We start from the raw sequence: 26,520 nt of genomic DNA, 5'->3' as shown, positions 1-26,520 counted from the left end.
TTTACTTTTGAGCAATTTTAATTACGGTTTTTCTTACTTTTCCAGTAGAAATTAACTGTTATTTGTCCTTTCCACACAGAAAACATTTTATCCACTTTCCCCACTTATAGAATGTATGTTGGGCATCCCCAGGCCTTGACTCTTAGGCTTGTCATTCTTCAGACATCCCAAGCTGCTGGAGACTTGACTGAGGACCAGGCAGGATGAATGATCTGTGGCAGGAGGCAACATCTTCTTTTCACATGGCCTGATTTCAGGAGAAAAAGCAGATTCTGAAGAACTGGCCCTGGAAGTCAGCACACTGCAAGTGAGAATGATATTGTTAAATCCACTGATAACAACTTAGCTCTCTTTCCATTCCTCAAGTCACTTCTTATCCCTAATGAGCCCACCACAGCAAAGAAGCTAGACTGTGGGTACTAGATTATCATGTTTAGCTTGGTTAAGCCTCAGAGCCTAATGATGACTGCATACTTCTACCCCACCACTACTGGCAAGGGAGATCTTGTGGGCACATCCATACTCATTGTTATTAGTCAGGGTTCTCTAGAGGGACAGGGCTAACAGTATAGATGTATATATGAAAGGGAGTTTATTAAGGTGTATTGACTCACACAATCACAAGGTGAAGTTCCACAATAGGTTATCTGCAAGCTGAGGAGCAAGGAAACCAGTCTGAGTCTCAAAACCTCAAAAGTAGGGAAATCGACAGTGCAGCCTTCAGTCTGTGGCCAAAGGCCTGAGAGCCCCTGGCAAACCATTAGCATAGGTCCAAGAGTCCAAAAGCTGAAGGACTTTGAGTCCAATGTTCAATGGCAGGAAGCATCCAGCACAGGAGAAAGATGGAGGCCAGAAGTCTTAGCCAGTCTAGTCCTTCTACATTCTTCTGCTTTTATTCAAGCTGAGCTGGCAGCTGATTAGATTGTGCCCACCCAGATTGAGGGTGGGTCTGCCTCTCTGAGTCCACTGACTCAAATGTTAATCTCCTTTGGCAACACCCTCACAGACACACCAAGGATCAATACTTTGCATCCTTCCATTCAATCAAGTTGACAATATTAACCATCACTCTCATCTTGTAGATTAGAAGGGCACACTAAGTTCTGGATTATGGTTTGAGAGAAAGATCACTGTTATCCTATTAGGTATATGAACTTTATTTTGTAAGAATTAAAAGGGTAATTGTATAATTTAGGGGGACAGCAGACACTTATTGGTAGCCTTTGTAATAAGCTTACAATTTGACTTTGTGATGGAGGGAAAAACATTTTCCAGTTGGGCTTGCTTTTCCTGGCAGGACTACGCTAAGAGATCTCAAAGCAGTTGAGATTTACCTAACAACTGTGGTTCTTTGCCTTTTTTCTACTGTAATACATATGCTCACATATGAAACCATTTCATAGGTGAATGTGGATTTAGACAGTTAAATTACTGTTGGAATAAAATAGATTTTGGATAATGCATAAATGACATCCCCTAGCTTCTAATTTTTTTTTTTCCAAAATTCTTTTGTCACACACCTGTGTATCTCAACTTCCCAGATGAGGAGAGATAAATGTAAAACTGTAATGGTCTTTCTCTTTGCCCATATAGTGTTTCTGGCCTAGACTGACACAAATTAAAAGATCAAGGACAGATGTCCAGTGATGTAAGTGGATGAGATAGAGTGGGGAGGACACACTAGTCAGTATGTGTTTTCTGCTTGGGATAAAAGTTTTTGAGAAACTAAAATGTGAGTTGGAGGGTATATTGAATGATGCCTCTTGCTAGGTGTACCCATAGAATTGTTATTGTACATATTTACATATGAGGTGTAGCAGAATAAAAAAGGTGGAAAATTACTATTAAATGGATTTGCTTTACAATGATCATAATCTCAATTAAGAATGTTGTGGTGTTACAGTTTTGTCTTTCTGGATTTGTGAGAATTTGGGCTTGTCTTTAGTAAACTATTGATGGGTCAGACTTGGTCTTGTGACTGGCATCTGGAGAACAATGTAATTTCAGACATTCATGAGAAAAGAAAAGATGTTGGAATTATACATAAAAGTAGCCTGAGAGTTTGACATTCTTTTTCCTGTTAGTACATGGAAGCATAGTTATTTGGAGAACAATATTTCAAATATATGGTCCTTTGAGTAGGAATGCTACTGTGTTACCCATAATTTTTGAGATTTTTTAAAGCTAAAATTAGCAAAGCTTTTTGGTTTTCGTTTTCAGCTACTCTGAAGACAAGCGAATTTTTCTCTTTCAACATATATTGCATGTTTACAAAGGCCTTACCTAGTATTGCATAAATATGATGAGAATTGGAGTTGAGAGTCATGAAACCTGAATTTGATCATTAATTTATTTATCAATTATTTATTAAGCCCCTATTACATGTTCTGTATTGAGAAGCAAGGATGGATTAGACTAGTTTCTGTCATCAAAAGTAGTAAAACCTTGTGGATTATAATTATCTATCATTGTGAGACATCTGACCACCTCATACAATGAATAAATATGCATACGTATGGGTTCATAAACCCAGTTTTGTTTTGTTTTAAGCTTATATAGTTTTCTGAATTTATCATTTTGAAATTTTCTTTTTGTACTTATTTTAAATTGCTGTTATTGTTTATTGTTTAATTATTGTGAATTATCCCCTTATAAAAATATATACAATATATTTATTTCTTTTTTGATTAGTCAGAATTTTGATTGTTCCAGTTTTTGCTGTTATCAACAAAGATGTCGTGAATATTCTTGTCCATGTCCCTTATGCCTATGTGTGTTAAAGTTTCTAGGAAGAAACTTACGTGGTCATAGGAAAAATGCATTTTCAACTTTATCAGCTAATGCCAAATCCAAATCGTTTACCAAAGAGCATTTACCAATTCACATTCATCAGTAGCATAAGAGAAGTAAAATAGCCTCTTATTGCCAGACTTCTAAATTTTTTGTCAGTTGAATGAACATCAACTAGTGTCATATGATTGTTTTAGTGGTAATTGTCCTGAATTCTTTAAGTCTGAGTTGTGTTTAACATATTTATTAATACTTTTAGTTTCCTCCCCATGAATAATACTGACCTTTTGGTCATTTTATTTGCTTTAGATCACTCTTTTATTACTTATTGACTTGATCCTTATTCTTTATATAGTAATCTAAGTATTAATTCTTTGCAATTTGTGGATAAATATCTTTTCCTGGTTTATCATTTGTCTTGTATTTTTGTTTATATTTCCCTATCCTACTCAATTCAGTATATTTGAACTTATCATTCTCCTTGGTTTTGTTCTTTTTTCTCATCAAAAAAATATGTTACTACTCCAATTCATAAATTATGTTCTCCTATATATGCTTCTGAAATCTTTAGAATTTTAGTTTAAATATTTGTTAATAACTCATCTGTAATATATTTAATGTTTGATTTTTATGCTACTGTTTTCATATGTTTTACTTCTACATGTATTACAAACTACATAATGGATTATTATTATTTTTCCTTTAAGTGGGTAATTATTTTTTAAAGAAACTATTCACTAAAGTCTTTCATACTTGCCATTTCTAATGCTCTTCAGTTCTTTCTGTAGACCTGTGTTTCTATCTGGTATCATAACTTGAAGCTGAAGTACTCCCTTCACCAATTTTTATAGTGCCAATCTGCTGGCAATGAAGTCTATCAGCGTTGTTAGTCTGAAAATGTTTTTACTTCACCTTCATATTTGAAGGTTATTCTACTGAATATAGACTTTTAGGTTAGCAGTGACTAAAAAAATTTTTTTTAGCTTTTTAAAAATACCGTTTCATTGTCTTGTGGGATGCATTATTTCTCATATGAAGTCAGCATTCATTCTTATTTGTATTTTTCCCCTTTGGTGCATTCTCTCTCTCTCTCTCTCTCCATATATATGTTACACACACACACACACACACACACATACACACACACAGAAAAGCCAATGGTGTAGCTCTGGTATGAGTCCTAACATTTGACAATTGGTAGTGCTGATGGTGTAAGTCCCAGTCTAAGGGCAGGAGAAGACTGATGTAGTAGTTCAAGCAGTCAGGTGTAGAAAGAAAATTCTCTCTTCCTCTACCTTTGTGTCCTATCCAGGCCCTCAGTGGATTGGATGATGCCTATCCACCTGGAGAGGGATATCTGCTTTACTCAGCATACTGATTGAAACATGAATCTCTTCTAGAAATACTCTCACAGATACACCTGAAATACTATTTAACCAAATATCTGGGCATCTTGTGATCCAGTGAAGTTGACACATGAAATTAGCCATAACACATAATCATTCTCTTTTTCTTCTCTTTGGTTATATTTGAGGGTTTTTGCTTTCCCATATCCTATCTAAATTCATTCATTCCTTCCTTCCCTCCTTCCTTCCTTCCTTCCTTCTTCCGTCCCGTCCTTCTTCTCTCTCTCCTTCCTTCCTTCCCTCCTCCTTTCTCTCTCTCTTTTCTTTCTTTCCTTCCTTCTTTCTTTTTCTTTCTTTCTTTCTTTTTCTTCCTTCCTTCCCTCCTTCTTTCTCTTTTTTCTTTTTCTTTCTTTCTTTCCTTTCTTTCTTTCTTTCTTTCTCTTCCTTCCTTCCTTCCTCTTCTTTCCCTCCCTCCCTCTCTCTTTCTTTCTTTCTCTCTTTCTTTCTTTTTTCATCTTCTGTCTTTCAAAGAAATTTACCCTGTTGGTTATATTGCTTTTCTTTGAGAATTAACACTTTATTTATTTTATTTATAATTAATTAACACATAATAATTATATATATTTATTGGATACAATGTGATGTTTCAATGCAAATACACATAGTATAATAACCAAATTGGGGTAATTATCACATCCATCACTTTTAACATTTATTATTTATTTTTTGTGACAATATTCAAAATCTCTTCTAGCTATATGAAATATGCACTGTATTCTTATAGTAACCCTGTTGTATTTCTTAATGATATTCTTACTGGCAGCAATTAAATATCCTCAGATCTATTCAACTCTTTAAAAAACACATTTTACCCCACCACCTCTTCCCTCTGTTATCTTAGTTTTCTCTCATTTCCTAGCATATCTTTCAAGAGAGTTGCATCTACTTGCAGCTGCTATTTCCTCAACCCTCCACTCACCCCTTAACCTGTTCCAACCTGACTGGCTAAAGTCACCAACCACCTCCATGCTATCAAATGCAATGGAGATTTAAAATTATTTATAAGTGTCTCAGCACAATATGACATCACTGAATATGCCTCATTTATTTAAATGATCTCTTTATTGGTTACTGAAATAATATATCTTTCTGGTTTCCTTTCCTACCTCTTTGGCATTTAATCTCTTGTCTTCACTGGGGGCACATTCTCTTCATGTTGGACATTAATTACTGGGATTATTTGAATTTCATTTGTAGATCTTTTTTCTTTTCATACTTGTCTTTACTTTTATATTAGAAAATCTCATCTTTCCTTTGTTTGTTTTTTGAGAAGAGTCTCGCTCTGTTGCCCAGGCTGGAGTGCAGTGGCACCGTCTTGGCTCACTGCAACATCTGCCTCCTGTGTGCAAGTGATTCTTTTGCCTCTGCCACTGGAGTACCTGGGATTAAAGGCAGGCACCACCACACCCGGCTAATTTTTGTATTTTTAGTAGAGATGGGGTTTCACCATGTTGGCTGGGCTTGTCTTGAACTTCTGACCTCAAGTGATTCACCTGCCTCGGCCTCCCAATGTGGTGGGATTACAGGCGTGAGCCACTGCACCCAGCCAGGAAATTTTATCTTTAACCATGGCTTCAATTACCATGTACTTATTTTTTTATAGCTCTCGGATATTTTTTCTCTAGTCCAGAATTCTTTTCTGAACTCCAGACACATATTGGACTATACACTCAATATGGTCCCTCAGATATCTGAAAAAATTCTCAAACTTCAAAGGTACAATATCATTCTCATGATTTGGTTACATCAAATATAATCCTTTTCAATTATTTTTTCTATGATGAATGGGACCATTATTCATCCATTTTGTCATGTCCAAAATCTAGGGGTCTACTTTTATCTTCCCCCTACCCTCCAACATAAATCAAATTTATTACCTAGTTAATTTTAAAATAGATATTCAATCTATAATATCTTTCTGTCCAAGTCTATTTATATCAACAGAAGCTTAGTTCAAGTTGCCATTTTTCCTTGTCTGGACCACTATAATTATTCCCTGACTGTTATCAGGTATATGTTTAACAGTATGTACATTGAGACTTTTAATTGTTTCAGAGTTTTTGCCACAGCTCCAAAGCTGAGAACAATAGGTAAAAGATACCCCTTAATTCTGATGTGCTGCTAGTCATCTTTGTAATTTATTAGATAAACAAATTTATGATTCCATATTGCTTATATAAGAGAATTCTGGAGTTTACTGAGAAAATTTAGAGAAGAAGAGAATGTTTCCAGGGCCCTGGTACCTTCAATAAGAGGACATTTCCTAGGTTTTTAGGGTTGATAAATTCTCAGTACATTTAATCTGGCAGGGATACTGCAGATTTTTAAATGACATTGTGGTTATTGTAGAGCTAGTTTTATTTGCTTACCTCTCTCCTGAGACTCTTGCCCTTTCCTTTGACGTTAGGCTTTATCTGACACTTAAAGTAGAGATTTTGCTGCGTTTCAGCTTCTGAATTGTCAGACATTTCTGTACAGAGATTAGCATGACTTTACAGGCAAAATTCTGTAGACCTTTTTCACCCAAAAGTTCCCCTATCTTCCAAAAATAATTTCAAGTATTCTCCCTCTAACTATAACTGGTATGTACGGTTATGAAAGGAACTAAGGGAAGAAATCCCTTTCAATGTTTCAATTCCCTTGTACATGAGCTGTCTGGCACTTTGCCTATGGGAAATGCCAATGCAGCTTGTTTGCTGACAAAATATAACTTTGCAGAATTATCACACAGTTTCATGGTTTAAAAGTCAGGTGGAAATACATCTCTTCTGTACCTAATTGCATTCTTGTTGTGGTTACTGATCATTTGACAATATTAGCAAACTTTTCTGTCATCCATATTTCCAGCAGGGCCTCCAATGTGAAGCTAGATTCTTAATTCCACAAAACTCTCCCAGATAAAAAGGGTAAAATGAGATACGCCAAGCAAAAACAAAAAGATAGAAAATTAATGCTGATTCTTTCAGATAGCCTGTTATTTTTTTACCATCTCTACTAAGCCAAGTGATATTTCGTGTCAGAATTTTTCAGAAAGCGCTAGCAACAAAGACATCTACAGATGTGGGAGGCTGTAACATGATTGTACGTGTAACTTTTTCCATCCATAGAATTGTTCATAAATTGTAATAAAATACCTCATGGAGTGTATTTTGCTGAAATATGTCACTTTTATAAGGGTCTGTTTTATATTTATTTATTTATTTATTTATTTATTTATTTATTATTATTGTTTTTTTGAGGCAGAGTCTTGCTCTGTAGCCCAGGCTGGAGTGCAGTGGTGCGATTTCTGCTCACTGCAAGCTCCGCCTCCTGGATTCACATCATTCTCCTGCCACAGCCTCCCAAGTAGCTGGGACTACAGGCGCCCACCACCACACCCAACTAATTTTTTTTTGTATTTTTAGTAGAGATGGGGTTTCACTGTGTTAGCCAGGATGGTCTTGATCTCCTGACCTTGTGATCCACCTGCCTCGGCCTCCCAAAGTGCTGGGATTACAGGCGTGAGCCACCACGCCCAGCCTGTGAGGGTCTGTTTTATAAATTAGACCATTTCAAGTACTTTGGGAGAGACAATTGAGAATGCATTTCAAGTGTTATTTTGGCTACCCAAAGGTATTGTTGAAAGCATACAAAACCAAAAACTCTTAAGAAATTATTTTTGTTTTCCAAGAAACTTATGTGATGTGTCAGAACAGAGCAAAAAGGCAAACAAAAGAATGTATGGATCCATTTCACTGCTACAAGAGGTGTTGCCTGAAGAAGATGAATCACATTACAAATTATCTAATTTAAAGCAATTCAGATATATGTCAGTGTGAAATTTAGTATATTTATAATTTTGACAAATGATTTATTATGAAGTCTCTCATTAATTAAAATAGTGCCAATTGAAATTAGAATACTGGATTTTTTTGGGGAAAAAGACATAATTTCATCAGCTAGGTTTTATTAATATTTTAAAATAGTCTTTATATTCTTGTTTTTGTAACTACAAAGGAATCATACTTCATACTCAATCTCTATTAAGTCTTTAGCTGATGCTAGGTGCACAGTAAGCTATTAACTAGAGATTTTAGGCAGCATAATTAGAATAATAATTTGTATCTAGAAGGGGAGGGAAAAACACTCTTCTTATCAATCATCAAGGAAATTTAAATATTTTTTTAACCTGAATCAAGACAGTTGGGGAATTTAAAACTGATTGTAGGACTTTAGTGAAAATAACAGATTAAAGATTTTTGAAAATTCTCTGTTCCATAAAAGCAATGAGAAAAATGGCAAGAACTTGTTAAAATCAAAACTTCCAGAACTCTAAAAGCTAACAAAAGGCTTGCAGCAACATGAAGTGCATTCCCCACCCTCCCCGCCCCACCCCAGGAAAAGTGGTAGAATCTCAATAAGAACAGAAAGCTTTGCGACGTTTTAATTTATCATAGTTCCACTTCCTAGCATCCAGCTCTGTGGTAGCCTTGAAAACTGACAGTCTGCATCAGAGTGAAAACTGGCAGCCTGGCTGCAACTGGAAGTAGAAAGGGTTTGGAGCTTCTTCAAAGACCCTTGCCAGAGCATTGCCATTACTTGTCCTGTTGATGGTTTACTTAAGACCTCACTTGCAAGGCTGTCTTTATTTGACCTCAGTCAGAGCTACCAGTGCAAAAAGCCTCTTCTCTGAGGGTGTTTGTCAAAAACAATCACAGGCAATTGCTTAACTTTATGTCTGACTGAAGCCATGAATGACTGTTGAGGCAAACAGTAGACAAACCATGAAGCTAAAAGGAAAAATCAGGTAAACAAAAATTCAGTAGGAGTTTTGGAAAAGCCCTAAGATATTTCTGGGATTCTAAAACACTACAGGCATGCATGTGACCGTAAGCATACTCAGAAAAAAAGTGAAAAGTCCTTAAGCTCTTACTTCTCATTGATTTTGCAACTCTGTGCAAAAAGAAAATGAAGACTAAAAAGGAGTGATCAACTTCTGACTAAGTATTGAAAAATGTTATGGGAGCCTAGTGAGAATTAGAGCCATAAAGAAGGTGCCACCCGAGGAGAGCTTTAACCTCCCTTTAGCCAAACGTAGCAGGAAGTCAGCTGGTAAGGGGACCTAGGATTGATGCAAAGTCTAAGAAAAGAGAACCCAGAGAGGTAGGTCTAGCTCTTGCCTTGAGAGTAGTTGTCTATCAAGAGAAAATAGTGGCAAAACTTCTATTGGAAGATTGTCAGGGCCCAGGGAAAAATAATAAACATTTCCAGAGAAATAAAATGATCAGTGGTTTCCAGGGGCTCGAGGGTAGGAGGGGAGAGATATGATTGCTTACCAATAGACATAACGAACTTTTGCCATAAGGAAAATATTTCTTATCTGGATGTGGTATTAGTTAAATGGTGTATATTAAAACTAATTCAACTCTACACTTGAAACAGATATATTTTAGTGTATATAAACATAACTCAATAAGTTAGACTTAAGAAACAAATGCTTCCTGAATCATAAGACAAAGATAAACAGCCCAACTAAAAATAGGCAAAGAAAATTTAAAAGCAATTTACAGAAGAAAGAACTTTTGTGACCCTTCCTCACCCACCAGAAATAAGAAGGTGCTCAAACTCTGGAAAATTTAGTAAACTATAAATTTATGTAACACCAAGATAAATTTATACAACACCGATAAAATATAAATTTATACAACACCAATAATTTATACAACACTATCCTCCTGCAGAGATATAAAATGTTTCTACAGTGTATGTATAGAAATGAAATTACTGGGCCATGTAGAATGGACTTGTGTAACTTTCAAGACCTTCTTATATTGTTTTCTAAAGTTGTTGTTCCAGATTACATTCTTACCCTGAGGTCTCCATTTTCCCACATTTTACACAACAAGTGTTTAAAATTTTTGCCAATAGAAAAAATCTGTTTTATTATTTATAGTTTATTATTTAGAATTTTTTTCTAAATCTATTTTTTTCTATTGGCAAAAATTTTTTCCTCCTAAGGCACCATTATAAACATGCAGTGAAATAGCATGCAAGGCTAATAAGTTTGTTCCTTCCCTTTTGAAGGAATTGCAGTCTTCCACCTCTTGTGAAGCCACAGGGACACAGGGATAGTGTGGAGAATGCTTCTGTGGGCATCTGATGCTCTATCCCATGACTCAATCCCAGAGCCTAGTATAAATTTAAATAGGCACAACTACACTCCCGTTGACTCTCATAAAAGGGGCTCTATAGTGAATTATGCAATGATTTCCAACCTGCAGAAAAAGCTTTATAAAATAAATTATTATGAAAGTGTCAAGTTGTTATAGTTTGATCTGCGATTGTTTTAATGCTCTAAGGAACTGAGTGCTCTACAGACATTGATGCTGAAATTAGAATTGTGAATGAGTTTCGAGTCTTGTGTGTCTGTCATTAGCCAATTAACAGAAACTCCTTTGTATGTGCCTAAGCATACTGGATCATAGTTAAAGGACAATGAGTCTACTAAGAAGATTAGCTGTTCCAAAATAAATTTTTTCAAGAGCCTTTTGAGCCAAGCTAGAAAGACAGGACAATCTCACTTTATTGTGAAATAATATTCCATTAACTAAGGACTGAAGCAAAAATCCAACCATTTCCAAGCTAAACATATTGAATGAATCAATAGCCTAGATTATCCAAAATGCAACAATTATTTTTAAAAGATGTTACTTTTAAAACTTGTCAGGAAGTCAAGGCATGAACCCTGAGCAGAATGCAGTGGGCAAACGTCAGAAAGTTGGATTCTCAGTCCTAAGTCTGACCACAAGCTGACTGACTCTTGCAACCTGTTTATCTCTAATAAGCTCTGGCTTCCAATAGGAGTTTTGATTGCACCATATGTCTTTGAAGACCTCATCCAGCTCTCAAATTCTATTAAGGTGTACCATATAAAATTGCAATATTTGATCAATTTTGTCTTCAGAAATGGTTAGGTCTGTGGTCAAACCTAAAAAATTCTAATCCGAGAGACTTTATGGATGCTTGTAAAAACCTATGAGATTTTTTTGACAAAGAATATTGAATATCCTGATTTCTGACTACAAGTAACTTCAAAATATCTGATTGGAATTTTGGCATATTCAGTCCAATAAGGTTATTTTTATTGGAGAGAAAAGCAATCAATTAAGCATGTTATTTAATTGATTCAATTGAGCAATTGAATCAAAAGCCACTCTCTACTGCATAGATTATGCAATTCAAACTATGTGGTCCCTCCCTCATTAGGTGCTAAAATACACATATCATATTAAATAGATTATTTATCCACATATTAAATCTCATTGGAAGTTTTATATTTTACTGCTATACCTAACAAAAGCAAAGAACGAGTTTTAAGTGAATATGTATTTTTTCTAAATAGACTGAAATATTAATATGTATTAATGGAATTCTTATCAATCTCTTGTAAATATAGCTATCCTCAGGGGTGCCTCATGAGCAGCAATGTGATTTGAATGGAGTTCATACTTTTTCCCATTTAAAATTGTCCTACTTCATCAGATTAAACATGTAGCTTTTTTCCTAGAAACTTGTTTTTAAAATGTACATTTTGAAGGAGTGGGGAAGATAATCCATTTAGTTCTAAACTCTTGGTTTGGTTTAGCTGTGGGAGCATGGAATTGGAAAGATGTTACTGTGATCCAGCCTTCACCCTGAAACCAAAATCATCTGCCCTACATTGCTTGGACACTGAGAACAAAAACTACCTAAGTCCTCATGCCCTCCAAAACAAAACAAAACAAAATAAAGCAAAACAACTAAACCTTACTGTCTATATTACTGGAAAGATCTTTGAATCTTCTGTGCCAGCATCTTTACCTTGCTATTTCCAGCAGTCCAGAAAAGTTGGTTAATTCTTATGCAATCCTAATCAATCCTCCCTTTCACTTTTCCTCCATCTTACACAAAATTTCCAATTCTTAATAAATTCTGTTCTTGCCCTATTCCCTTCATGACACTGCTGAAACTTTGTGGAGATAGATGGTGTTATATATTATATTAAGCAATAAACTAAATGTCTTAACAGGTGGTGTTAGTGATATTTGAAAGCTGGCGCTCAACAGCCTACTTTACAAATTCACCAGCATGGTTAGGATTACATGCTGAACATTCCTGGCCTCAATTTGAAAAGCCATAAAATTCAACCAGAGGATTGTAATCTTGCAATGCAATTATAAGTTATAATTTCACTAATTTGTCTTTATTTTGTAGGATTATTAAGAAAGTCTACTTAAGGACTTAGGTAGACTTTATGTTTATTCATTAAACATACAGTGTGTAACTAATTTGAGGCAAGCATTTTTCCAGGCTTTGGGGATTTAGTGGTAAACAAGGTGGTATATTCTTAGTGTTCATGGTGTTTACATGCCAGGGGAAGGAGATAGATAATGATCACGAGAACAAGTGAATAAGCAAGATCACTACATGCTGTAGTACTATAGGAAGGAAATAAACAGTTGAGGACCTAGCAAGGACACCTAGGATCAGACAGACTGAACAAGAAAGACTTTGGTGAGTAGAAGACATTTAAGCTGAGGTCTGAGGGAGGGAAATCAGCCATCCATTGAAGGGCTAGAGGAAAATCTTTTCAAGTAGGGAGAATAATGGGAAAAAGGGGGCTTAGATTATTCAAGAATAAAGAATGGTCTCTTGGTTGAAGTGTCAAGAGAAAGGAGTAGAGAAAGATGTGCATTTATTGAGATATATTTTCAAGTCAACGCTGGTAGGGTTCGGTGAGAAGAATGAGGAAGTAATTGGGATTCACTCCTGGTGGTCCCTGCCTGTCACCAAGTGGATCTCTGGAGGAAATGGGAACTCATCATTACCTGAATCCGGCACCTTTCCACCTGATTCTCTACGCATTCATACTCAAACTCAGCCTCACTTCCTCCAGGTTAGTTGCAATATTTTCTCCCTTGGGTCAGGTAAGATAGGAGTTATTTTATTTTTATTTATGGGCCTTCATTAAGAAATAATTTAGCTAGCAAAAAGTACAAAGCCAGAAGCATCACAGCACCCAACTTCAAACTGTACTACAAGGCAACAGTAAACAAAAAAGCATGGTACTGATACAAAAACAGACACATAGACCAATGAAACAGGTAAAGAATCCAGAAATAAAGCCACACACCCACAACCATCTTATCTTCAACAAGCTTGACAAAAACAAGCAATGGGGGAAAGGATTTCCTATTCAATAGATGGTGCTGGGATTACTAGCTAGCCATATGCAAAAGATGAAAACTGAACCCCTTCCTTTCACCATATGCAAAAATCAACTCAGGATGAACCAAAAACTTAAATGTAAAACCTAAAACTATAAAAACTCCTAGAAGAAAACATAGGAAATACCATTCTTGACACAGGTCCTGGCAAAGATTTAATGACGAAGACACCAAAAGCAATTGCAACAAAAACAAAAATTGACAAGTGGTACCTAATTAAACTAAAAAGCTTCTGCACAGCAAAAGAAACTATCAGCAGAGTCAACAGACAATCTACAGAATAGGAGAAAATATTTGCAAACTATGCATCTAACAAAGGTCTAATATCCGGAATCTATAAGAAACTTAAATCAACAAGCCAAAAATAAGCAACTCTATTGTCAAGCCTCTGAGCCCAAGCTAAGCCATCATATCCCCTGTGACCTGCACGTACACATCCAGGTGGCCGGTTCCTGCGTTAGCTGATGACATTCCACCACAAAAGAAATGAAAACGGCCTGTTCCTGCCTTAACTGATGACATTATCTTGTGAAATTCCTTCTCCAGGCTCATCCTGGCTCAAAAGCTCCCCTACTGAGCACCTTGTGACCCCCATTCCTGCCTGCCAGAGAACAACCCCCCTTTTTCCTTTCCTACCCAAATCCTATAAAACAGCCCCACCCCATCTCCCTTCGCTGACTCTCTTTTCGGACTCAGCCCACCTGCACCCAGGTGAAATAAACAGCCTTGTTTCTCACACAAAGCCTGTTTGGTGGTCTCTTCACATGGACGCGCATGAAATCTATTAAATAAATGAGCAAAGGACATGAACAGACACCTCACAAAAGAAGTCATACACGTGAGACCAACAAGCATACGAAAAACATGGTCAACATCACTAATCATTAGAGAAATGTAAATCAAAATTATGATAAGATACTATCTCATGCCAGTCAGAATGAATATTATTAAAAAGTCAAAACATAACAGATACTGGTGAGGTTGCAGAGAAGGGGGAACACTTACACACTGCTGGTGGAAATTAGATTAGTTCAGCCATTGTGGAAAGCAGTTTGAAGATTTCTCAAAAAAACTCAGAACTGCCATTCGACCCACCAATCCCATTAATGGGTATGTACCCAAAGGAATATAAATCGTTCTACCATAAAGACACATGCGTGTGTATGTTCATCGCAGCACTATTCACAATAGCTAAGACATGGAATCTACCTAAATGATCACCAATGGTGTACTGGATGTGAACATATGGTACATATACAGCATGGAATACTATCCAGCCAACAAAAAAATGAAATCATGTCCCTTGTAGTAATGTGGATGGAACTGGGGGCCATTATTATATTAATGCAGGACCAGAAAACCAAATACCATATATTCTCACTTATAAATGGGAGCTAAATACTAAGTACACATGGGAACAAAGAAGGCAACAGTAGACACTGGTGCTTACTTGAGGGTGGAGGGTGAGAGGAGGATGGGGATTGAAAAACTACCTATGGCATTTATGCTCATTACCTGGGTGATGAAATCATCTGTACACCAAAGCCCCATGACACACAATTTACCCATGCAACAAACCTGCACATGTACCCCCGAATCAAAAATAAAAGTTGGAAAGAGGAATCAAAAGAAACAATTTATCTTTTAAAACTATATATGTGGGTGCCATTTGGAAACAAGCCTACTTTCCCTGAGATGTTGCCACAAAAATACTTGTCCTCCCTGTACCAGTTGAAAATCCAGGCTGTCATAGCCAAAGGGGTACTTGGCTAACTTTCCCAAAGCATCTTCATTTATATTAATTTACGCATTACTTAATATTCCATTTCACCAAGGACTTGCCTCCTTTGGCTTAATACTATTAAACCATCAAATAATGTGAGTAATGTTCTCCAGTTTCATCTTAACCAAGCCAATTTCAGAGTATTATTTGGTTTCCCATTTAGAATGAATATTGAGTATTTAGAAGACAACAAAATAACCCTTAACATCATCATTTACTTTGTGTGAATTTTCCTACATAGTAATTCTGTAATTTGCATGGAGGATGTGTAGGTATATATACATGTTTTAGTTCTGGCTGCTATGACAGTCTTAGACTGGGCAGCTTATAAACAACTGAAATTTATTTCTCACAGTTCTGGAGACTGGAGTCTGAGATGAGGGTCCCAGCATGGTCTGGGTCTTGTGAGCATTCTCTTACAGGTTGCAGGCTGTGACTTCTCTTTCTTTGTATCCTCACTTATAGAAAGAGAATGTTAGCTATCTGGTTTTTTCTGTTTTAAATTTATTTTAATTTTTGTGGGTACATAGTAAGTGTACATATTTAGATCCCATCATTTGCAATACTCTGGATGGAAATGGAGAGTGGACTATCTCATGAGTTACGTAAGATAGTTTGATACAGGCATGAAATGTGTGGTAATCACACCACGGTAAATGGGGTATCCATCAACTTAAGCATTTATCCTTTGTGTTTCAAACAATCCAATTATACTTTTAGTTATTTTAAAATATACAATTAAATTATTTCATACTACAGTCACCCTGTTGTGCTAGCACATACTAGGTCTTATTCATTATTTCTGTGTTTTTGTATCCGTTCCACATCCCCACTTCCTCCCTGCCCCCACCCCCCACCCCCCACCACTCTTCCCAGCCTCTGGGAACCATCCTTCTACTCTCTACCTCCATGAGTCCAGTTGTTCCAACTTTTAGCTCCTACAGATAAGTGAGAACATGCAGTGTTTGTCTCTCTGCCTGGCTTATTTCACTTAACATAATGACCTGCCGTTCCATCCAGGGTGTTGCAAATGACAGGATCCCATTCTTTTTTATGGCTGAATAGTACTCCATTGTGTATATGTACTACATCTTCTTTATCCATTCATGTGTTTATAGGCCTCTATGTGGCTTCCAAATCTTGGCTATTGAGAATAGTGTTGCTGAAAATATGGGAGTGCAGCTATCTCTCTGATACACTGATTTTCTTTCTTTTGAGTATATATGGAGAAATGGGATTGCTGGATCATATGGTAGCTCTATTTTTAGTTTTTTGAGGAATCTCTAAATTTTTCTCCATAGTAGTAGTAGTAATTTACATTCTCACCAACAGTGTATGAGGTTTCCGTTTTCTCCACAGTCTAACCAACATTTGTTATTGCCTGTCTTTTTGATAAAAGCCATTTTAACTGGGGTGAAATGATATCTGGTAGTTTTGATTTGCATTCCTCTGATGAGCAATAATATTGAGCACCTTTTCATGTACCTGTTTGCCTTTTTTATGTCGCCTTTTGATAAATGTCTATTCAAATATTTTGTCCATTTTTGAATTGGATTACTATGTTTTTTTCTATAGAGTTGTTTGAGCTCCCTGTATATTCTTGTTATTAATACCTTGTCAGATGGATCATTTGAAAATATTTTACCCCATTCTGTGGGTTGTCTCTTCACTTTGTTGATTGTTTCCTTTGCTGTGCAGAAGGTTTTTAACTTGATGTAATCCCATTTGTCCATTTTTGCTTTGGTTGCCTGTGCCTATGGGGTGTCTTTGCCCACTCCAATGTCTTGAAGAGCTTCCCTGAAGTTTTCTTTTAGTAGTTTCATTGTAGTAGGTCTTAGATTTAAGTCTTTAATCCATTTTTTATTTGATTTTGTATATGGTGAGAAATAGGGGGCTAGTTTCATTCTTCTGCATAATGGATATCCAGTTTTCCCAGCACCATTTATCAAAGAGACTCTCCTTTCTCCAATGCATATCCTTGGAAACTTTGTCAAAAATGAGTTCACTGTGGATGTATGAATATAGCTCTGGGTCCTCTATTCTGTTCTACTGGTCTCTGTGTCTGTTTTTATGCCAGAACCATGCTGTTTTGGTTACTATAGCTTTGTAGTATAATTTGAAGTCAGATAATGTGAGTCCTTCAGTTTTGTTCTTTTTGCTTAGGATACCTTTGGCTATTCTGGGTCTGTTATGGTTCCATAGAAATTTTAGAATTTTTTTTTCTATTTCTGTGAAGAATGTCATTGTCATTTTGATAGGAATTGCATTGAATCTGTGTATTGTTTTGGCTAGTATGAACATTTTAACAGTATTGTTTCTGCCAATCCAGGAACATGGAATATTTTTTCCTTTTGTTTTGAATCCACTTCCATTTCTTTCATCAGTGTTTTGTAGTTTTAATTGTAAAAATCTTTTACTTCTTTAATTTAGTTCCTAAGTATTTAATTTTATTTGTAGCTACTGTAAATGGGATTACTTTCTTGATTTCTTTTTCAGATTGGTTGCTATTGATATATAAAAATGCAACTGATTTTTGTATGTTGATTTTGTATCTTGTGACTTTACTGAATTTGTTTATCAGTTCTAATAGTTTTTTTTGGTGGAGTCTTTAGGTTTTACCAAATATAAGATTTTATAATCTGCAAACAAGGATAATTTGACTTCTTCCTTTTTTCTTTCTCTTTTCTGACTGCTCTAGCTAAGACTTCTAGTACTTTGTTGAATAACAGTGGTGAAAGTAAGCATCCTTATCTTATTCCAGATCTTAGAGGAAAGACTTTCAGTTTTTTCCCATTCAGTATGATACTAGCTGTGGATCTCTTGCATATGGCTTTTCTTGTGTTGAGGTATGTTCCTTCTATACCCAGGTTTTTGAGGGGTTTCATTATGAAAGGATGTTGAATTTTATCAAATGCCTTTTCAATATCAATGAAAATGGTCGTATGGTTTTTGTCCTTTATTCTGTTGATGTGATGTATTACACTGATTGATTTATGTGTATTGAATCATTCTTGCATCCCAGGAATAAATCCCACCTGATCATGAAGGATGATCTTTCTAACGTATTGTTGAATTCATTTTGCTAGTATCTTGTTCAGTATTTTTGCATCAATATTCATCAGAGATATTGGCCTATAGTTTTCTTTTTTAATGTGTCTTGTCTGGTTTTGTTATCAGGGTAATACTGGCCTCATAGAATGAGTTTGGAAGTATTCCCTTCTCATCTATTTTTAGAGTAGTTTGGTTATGATTGTTATTAGTTCTTCTTTAAATGTTTGATAGGTAGAATTTATCAGTGAAGGCTGGGTCCCAGGCTTCTATTTGCTGGAATACTTTTTATTACAACTTGAATCACATTGCTTGTTATTGGTCAGTTCAGGTTTTGAATTTCTTCATGGTTCAATCTCAGTAAATTGCAAGTGTCTAGAAATTTATCCATATCTTCTAAATTTTCCAATTTATTGGCATATAGTTGCTCATAGTAGCCACTAATGATCCTTTAAATTTCTGTGGTATCAGTTGTAATATCTCCTTTTTCATCTCTGATTTTATTTATTTGAGTCTTCTCTTTTTTTTTTCTTAGTTAGTCTGGCTAAAGGTTTGACAATTTTGTTAAACTTTTCAAGAAACCAACTTTTTGTTTTATTAATTTTTTTGTATTGTTTTCTTCAGTTCAAATTCATTTATTTCTGCTCTGATCTTTATTACTTTTTATTCTACTAATTTTGGGTTAGGTTTGATCTTGCTTTTCTAGTTTTTAAAGATGCATTGCTAGATTGTTTATTTGAAGCTTTTCTTCTGTTTTGATGTAGGTATTTATAGCTATAAACATTCCTCTTTGTACCGCTTTTGCTGTATCCCACAGGTTTTGGTATGTTGTGTTTTCATTATCATTTGTTTCAATAATTTTTTTGATTTTTTTCTAAATTTCTTCGTTGACCCACTGGTTACTCCAGAGCACATTGTTTAATTTTCATCTATTTGTATAGTTTGCAAAAATCCTCTTGTCATTTTTGTTTTTTTATTCTATTGTGGTCAGAGAAGATGCTCGACATTATTTTAAATTTTTGAATGTTTTCAGGCTTGTTTTGTGACCTAGCATATGGTCTATCCTTGAGAATGATCCATGTGCTGAGAAAAAGAACATGTATTCTGCAGCCATTGGATTAAATATTCGGTAAATATCTATTAGGTTCATGTGGTCTATAATGCAGACTAAGTCTGATGTTTCCTTGTTGATTTTCTGTCTGGAATATCTGTCCAGTGATGAAAGTGGGTTGTTGAAGTGTGCAGCTATTATTGTATTGGGATCTATCTCACTCTTTCACTCTAACAATATTTGCTTTATATAACTGGTTGCTCCAGTGTTGTGTGCACATACATTTATAATTGTTGTCCTCTTGCTGAATTGACTGCTTGATTATTATACAGTGACTTTCTTTGTCTCTTCTTATAGTTTTTGTCCTGGAATCTGTTTTGTCTGATATAAATATAGCTACTCCCACTTTTTTTTATTATTTATTTGTTTCCATTGGCATGGAATATCTTTTTTCATCACTTTATTTTTAGTGTATGTGTGTCTTTATAGATGAAGTGTGTTTCTTGTAGCAACAGATCATTATGTCTTGTTTTTCATCCATTCAGCCATTCTATGTCTCTTGATAGGAGAGTTTAGTCCATTTACATTCAATGTTATAATTGATAAGTAAGGACTTACTCCTGGCATTTTGCTATTTGTTTTCTGGTTTGTTGTGGTCTTCTCTTCCTTCTTTCCTTCCTTCCTGTATTCCTTTTAGTGGAGATAATTTTCTCTGGGGGTATGATTTAATTTCTTGATTTTTATTTTTGGTGCATTTGCTGTATTTTTTTTATTTCAGCTTACCATGAGGCTTTCAGATACTATCTTATAAACCATTATTTTAAGCTGATAACAGTTTAACAGTCTTTGCATAAAAAAAAAGAAGCAAAAAGAAAACTAATACAAACTCTACACCTTAACTTCATTTTCCTGCTTTTTAACTTTTTGTTGTTTCTATCAATATTTTATTGCACTACGTCTTGAAAAGTTGTTGTAGTTATTATGTTTGATTGGTTCATCTTTTAGCCTTTCTTCTTAAGATAAAAGTAATTTATACACTATAGTTACAGAGTTATAATATTCTGTATTTTTTCTGTGTACTTACTATTACCAGTGAGTTTTTTTTTTACCTTCACATGATTGCTTATTACTCATTAAAGTCCTTTCTTTAGCATTTCTTGTAGGAAAGGTCTGGAATGGATGAAATCTCTTAGTTTCAGTTTGTCTTGGAAAGTCTTTATTTCTCATTCATGTTTGATGGATATTTTCACCAGATATACTATTCTAGGGTAAATGTTTTTCAGCACTTTAAATATGTTATGCTACTCTCTCCTGGCCTGTGAGGCAGCAAGTTCTCTTCTGGCCCAGGGTGTGTCTAGATATGTTGTCTGGGAACTAGAGCCTGGAATGGGGGCCTCAAAACTCTGCCTGGTACCCTATCCTACTATGGCTGAACTGGTATCCAAGATGTAAGAGAAAGTCTCTTTGCTCTTTCCTCTCCTCTCCTCAAGCAGAAGGAAGGAGTCTTTTTTGGAGCCATAAGCTATGCAGACTAGGATTGTGGCAGGGGAGGCACAAGCACTCCCTTAGCCACCCTTTCTGGTTTCTCAGTAGGTTGTGTGCCCTCTCAGTCCACTGGCTTTGAGTCTAGCTCAGCAATAGAATTCTTCTAGAAGTTGCAGTCCTTGTGGCCTAGACTGCCTTTCAAATGTATTCAGAGCCCCATAGCACTTTAGCCTGTGGTGGCATGGCTTGCCAGAGCTCAAGGTTCAACCACTGGGATGGGTAATTTCCTTCTGGCTAGGCCCAGTCCAAATGCTCCTTCTGTGGATGGGCATCAGCTAACTACAGCTCAGTTCTGCTTTCTGCTGTGACGGCAGAACCAAGTTCAATGCAAAGTCTCACAGTCATTGTGTTCTTCTTCCACGAGTGCACAGATTCTCCATATCACACAGCCACAGGGGTTAGGGGGAGGGATGGCTTTAGTAATTCAAGATGGCTTTTTCTCCCCTTCTCAGTGCCTCCTTCAGTAACATGAAGTTAAAACCAGGTACTGTAAGTGCTCACCTGATTTTTGGTTCTTATGAAGGTGCTTGTGTAGATAGTTGTTAAATTTGGTGTTCCTGCATGGTGGGGACAATCAGTGCAATCTCCTGTTCTGCCATCTTGTTCCACTTCTGGCCTCTTCTTTTAAGAGTATTAATCCCATTCACAAGGGCTCCAATGTCATGACCCAATTACTTCCCAAAGGCCTTCCTTCTAAATATCACCATGTCACAGGTTAGAATTTTAAAATAAGAATTTTGGGGTCACACACACACACACACACACACACATATATATATACATATAGATGTACATTTATAGTCAAAATTCATTATTCACAGTTTCTATATTTACAAATTCACCTACTTGCTGAAATTTATTTATTTGTAACCCAAAATAAATGCTTGGGGCACTTTTGAGGTTATTCACAGACATGAGCAGAGTGAAAAAAATTTGACTTGTTCAGTGCACATATGCCCAGTTGAGGTTAAACAAGGTAGCACTTTGCCTTTTTGTTTCATGTATAATAGCGTAAACAAGGATCCTTCCGTAGTCTATTTATTGCCGTGGTTTTTACTCTTGTGTGCTTCTTGTTAGTGATTTCACCATTTAAAATGGCCCCCAAGTGTAGTCCCAAAGTGCTGACTAGTGTTCCTAAGCACAGGAAGGCTGCAATGAACCTCACAGAGAATATATCTGTGCTTGATACGCTTAATTCACATATGGCTTATAGTGCTGTAGGTCATAAATTCGATGTTCATGAACCAATATTTATTTACTCAGCAGTTCTTGAGTGAACCTTTAAGAAAAGGTGTCTTTAAACAGAAACATTCATAAAACAAAGTTATATATTGATCTGTTAATAAAAATGTGACCAGAGGCTTATAGGAACCTCTTCCTGTCTTTTCTCTAGGAAGAATGTTTCAGTATTTGCTAATTCAGTGCTCACAGCATTTTTGTAAACATAATTCCATGAATATTGAGAATTAACAGCATAGATTACATCCACAGATGTACAGTGATTCTGTAAGTTGAAAGGAAGTTTCTATCTATCTATCTATCTATCTATCTATCTATCTATCTATCTATCTATCCATCTATCTATTCATCCATCTATCTGACATCAGGTGTGGGATATTTTGTATTAATAGAAGCCAAGCACATATTTCCACAAAATTAAAAACCACTGAGATCTAAGCACTAGCATAGACTTAGCATAAGTCTTAGCCAGTTTTGTGTTTCCATGTGTGTGCTATTTTTATTTTTAAAATATATTACTTGGCTGTATGCTTTACTGCTCTCCTTCTTTTCTCCCCATATCTGGTATCTTAGCCAAATGTGTCCAACTGCATATTGTTGCCTCACACTTATAGGGTGTTTTGTTTTGTTTTGTTTTGAGACAGAGTCTCACTCTGTCACCCAGGCTAGAGTGCAGTGGCATGATTTCGGCTCACTGCAACCTCTGCCTCCTGAGTTCAAGTGATACTCATACCTCAGCCTCCCAAGTAGCTGGGTTTACAGGCTGTGCCACCATGCCCAGCTAATTTTTGTATTTTTAACAAATACAAGGTATCGCCATGTTGGCCAGGCTGGTCTCGAACTCCTGAACTCAGTTGATCCTCCCACCTCAGCCTCCCAAATTGCTGGGATTACAGGTGTGAGCCACTGCAACCACCACCCATAGGTTTTTTCACATTTATGCTTAGCTCCTATTATTCTTTTTACATTAACTACTTTGCTCTCTTTACATGCACAGACCTCAACTATTTTCCTTGAAGTATTCCCCCATTCTCACTTCCCTACCTCCAGATAGCTATAATCTCTCACTTCTATAAATACTATGGTCTCTTCATCTCTGTGGAAGTGGCATATTGTACATTTGATTTTGATGATTTGAGTACCTGTCTCACTCATTTTGCGTTTCCCACTTTGCCTAACCCAAGGCCTTGTTCAATATATGCGTACAGAATAAAAATATTTAGTTCTCAACAATTTTAGGTCACAAACCTCTTTAAAAACGATTAAAACTTATTCTCAGAAAAAAAATGTAGTACAACTTAAAAGTTGTACTACATTTCTGAGTATTTGAAGCTCTCTTCTCTATTACCACCACCTCTCCAAGTCCACAAAGTCTTTGTTAAAAACTTCTTATTTACTTCAGTCTCCTCAGAATGACAATGGAAAGCTGATGTCCACAGAAGTCAAGTAACTTGTCTCAGGCTAGTGGGAAAGGTAAGACTGGTGCTGGCATTTTACAATTTTCAGGATAGAGGTTTTTCTATGTGAGTGACTTAATCTTGACTATAATAGTGTTCTCCTGTTTGCTCCAAATGAGGAGACAGACAACTAAAGGAAATTTCGTTCACTCTTAACCACAGACTACTATGCTGGTGGATGTTGTTGAAGTCAACAAGGAAGTAAGTATTATGTAGCATCAACAGAAAGCAGTGGACAGAGAAGCAGGGAATTGATTACAACCCCTCAAACCTGCCATTTACCATTTCTGGGTCTCTACCTCAGCCAAAAAGTTTTGGGGAAATAAACAGTCTAATGACCCCAGGGAATCGACATGTGTTTTTCAGAGGAGGTCAATAATCAAACACTAGTCTAGCTGGTTTCATCCTACAGCAGAAAGTCAGGTAAAGTAATTAGTCTCAACATCTCGGGGGTGCTGACTCATTTCCACTTCCTTTAGAGGAGCCACTCAAACTCTGTCCACCTTTTTTCTGCGTAGAAATATGATAAAGATCAGTTCTCTGGAAGTATTCGTATTTCAAGAAGCTCTGTATGATATACATTAAGGTAAATATTCCTAATCCTTGTCTCTAGGGTTATAGAAGGTTGGGCTGTACTTTGCTGTTTTTAAGCCAGTAGCCAGACTGAATTCACTGTTTTTCCTTAACTCAGCATACCAGATGACCCTTGGTTGCAGCCATAACCAATCCTTTCTAAAGGACAAAATCACACCTGCCTCTCTTGTCCTTTCCAGGCTCTAAGCTAAAGTCTTGGCATCTTTCTTGTATGCCCTCCAAGTAGTAGTCCAAAAAGACACCAAAACTCAGATTTTATGGGAAAAGATGTTTCCTGTAATATCTTTTATCTTGGCTTTAACAGTATGAATTTTAATAAAAATATTGACTTAAATATTGACTTAAATTTATGTGTTCGTTTATGTTGCTACTCACTGAGGACTTGCTTGATTGGATTAGGCAAGTTTTTTTCCAATTGGTTTGAGGTATTACAATTTCAGGAAGTCTTCAGTTTCTTTCTTTTTTTTTTGTTTTTCAGCAGCAGAAATTATGGGTCAAAATGTCTAGGCTCTCTAGTGCTCAGTGCTGTAGACATTAAAACATTGAGATGTTCTGGATGACCAAACTTTAATTGTGATAAAATATATGTTGGATATATTTTATTGACATTTTTTCTTATCTATTGACTTTTAACTTTTTAATACAAAATCTCCCCTATTGAGAATATACAAAATTATTGTTTTTATTGGATTGAGTTTGAAATATATTCTGATAAAAAGCAGAATTTAAATGTTATAAGTTGCCAAGAAGGGTAGAATCACAACTTGATAATAAACCTAAATATAAATTTAGAAATTAAAACATTAAAAAGTTAAGAATAAATAGAAGCTTTTTTGGTCTTTTGTTTTCTTCCTTTCAAGTATAAAACACTTCACAAATGCATTGCTATAGTAAATATTTAAACCTTATAAAAGTACATAGATAAAAATAGCAACATTTTATTTTTCCTTCAAATATCACTCAGTTCTCTAATTTTAACAGTGGGTGATATTAACATTTTTAAAGGCTAAAAATAAATAATACTTAGAGTAAAGGGGAGAATAAATTTTCTAATACGAAAAAAGGTGATTTTAAACAAAAAATGATGTTGAAATCAATGAAAAAATATTGAGAGCATGAAGATAAGGGATAAACATTAAAAAGTAACTAATGGCGGGCACCTGTAGTCCCAGCTACCACGGAGGCTGAGGCAGGAGAATGGCGTGAACCCAGGAGGCGGAGCTTGCAGTGAGCCGAGATCGCGCCACTGCACTCCATCCTGGGCGACAGAGCGAGACTCCGTCTAAAAAAAAAGAAATGAAAATACTAAAACTTAGAAGTCATTAGAATTTATGCAAAAACAATAATATACACTAAAAGATATATAAATTGATAGATAATATTCTGATTATATATTTTTGTGAAATACATAATTATACATAATAATAATACATATATCTGTATACTATAAAACCTGGTGACTTAAGCAAAACCCATATATTACATCTCACAAATTCTAGGTTATGAATTTGGGAAGTGTTTAGTTGGCAATTCCTTTGTTCCATGTGGCATTAATAGGAGTTACTTGGTATTCATCTAAGGCCAAGCTGGTCAGGAAGGTCAATGTCAGACTCAATGATACCCAATATTTTGGTAGGGATTTCTGGAGGGCTGGGTTCAACTGGGTCTCCCCTTTTCCATATAGTTTCAATGCCTCTCTATATAGTCTCTCTGGAAGAGTAATTAGACCTCTTGTATGACTGCTTAGGGCTCAAGAGAATATGTGTGCCTGCCCAGAACTGGCATAGTGTCAGTTCCACATTCTGTTGATCAAAGCAGTCATAATCAGACCCAGATTCAAGAGGAGGGTGAATAGATATCACATCTAGATGGGAGAAGTTTCAAAGAAATTGTGGCCATCTATAATCTGCCACAGATGGTAAAGTAAATGTGTAAAGTATGGCAAGAATGTAGAAAAAAAATGAAAGGAGATGAGCAAATGGAATCAAAATCTTCCATCAAAGCAGAACCAAGAGCAGTTTAATAAATAGAATATCCATATCTTCAATAACAATAAGGAGCTCAAATTCATCAAACAAACAAAACTATAACTTAAACTAGCCAAGTGGCATGGATCCTCAGTAGAACTAACTGAGGAGAAACAACATGGCAAGGCCAACAACCCAGGACCTTTTGTTTGTTTTTTATATGAGGGTATATTATTGTATTAGTTATCTATTGTTACCTAATAAACTAACAGCTCCCCCCCGCCACCATAAAAAAGAAAAAAACTTACCATGTTGCAGTTTTTGTGAGTCAAGAATCTGGCAGTTTAGCTATGTGGTACTGGCTCAAGATTTCTCAAGAAGTTTCAGTAAAGACT

General features: G+C 35.9%; 1 long non-coding RNA gene across 1 annotated transcript; it reads right to left on the bottom strand.

Moving 5' to 3' along the window:
* On the bottom strand, nucleotides 1-26,520 carry LOC129059272 (uncharacterized). Its single transcript, XR_008525065.1, has 4 exons — nucleotides 26,434-26,520; nucleotides 25,319-25,440; nucleotides 615-689; nucleotides 1-286 (listed from the first exon to the last, which is right to left on the bottom strand). It is a non-coding gene; the product is annotated as an uncharacterized LOC129059272 (long non-coding RNA).

This window comes from Pongo abelii, chromosome 4 (genome assembly GCF_028885655.2).
Source record: "Pongo abelii isolate AG06213 chromosome 4, NHGRI_mPonAbe1-v2.0_pri, whole genome shotgun sequence".
In the NCBI taxonomy this organism is placed as follows: Eukaryota; Metazoa; Chordata; class Mammalia; order Primates; family Hominidae; genus Pongo; species Pongo abelii.
Note: the sequence above shows the minus strand (reverse complement) of the source record. Positions and strands in the feature narration are given on the sequence as shown.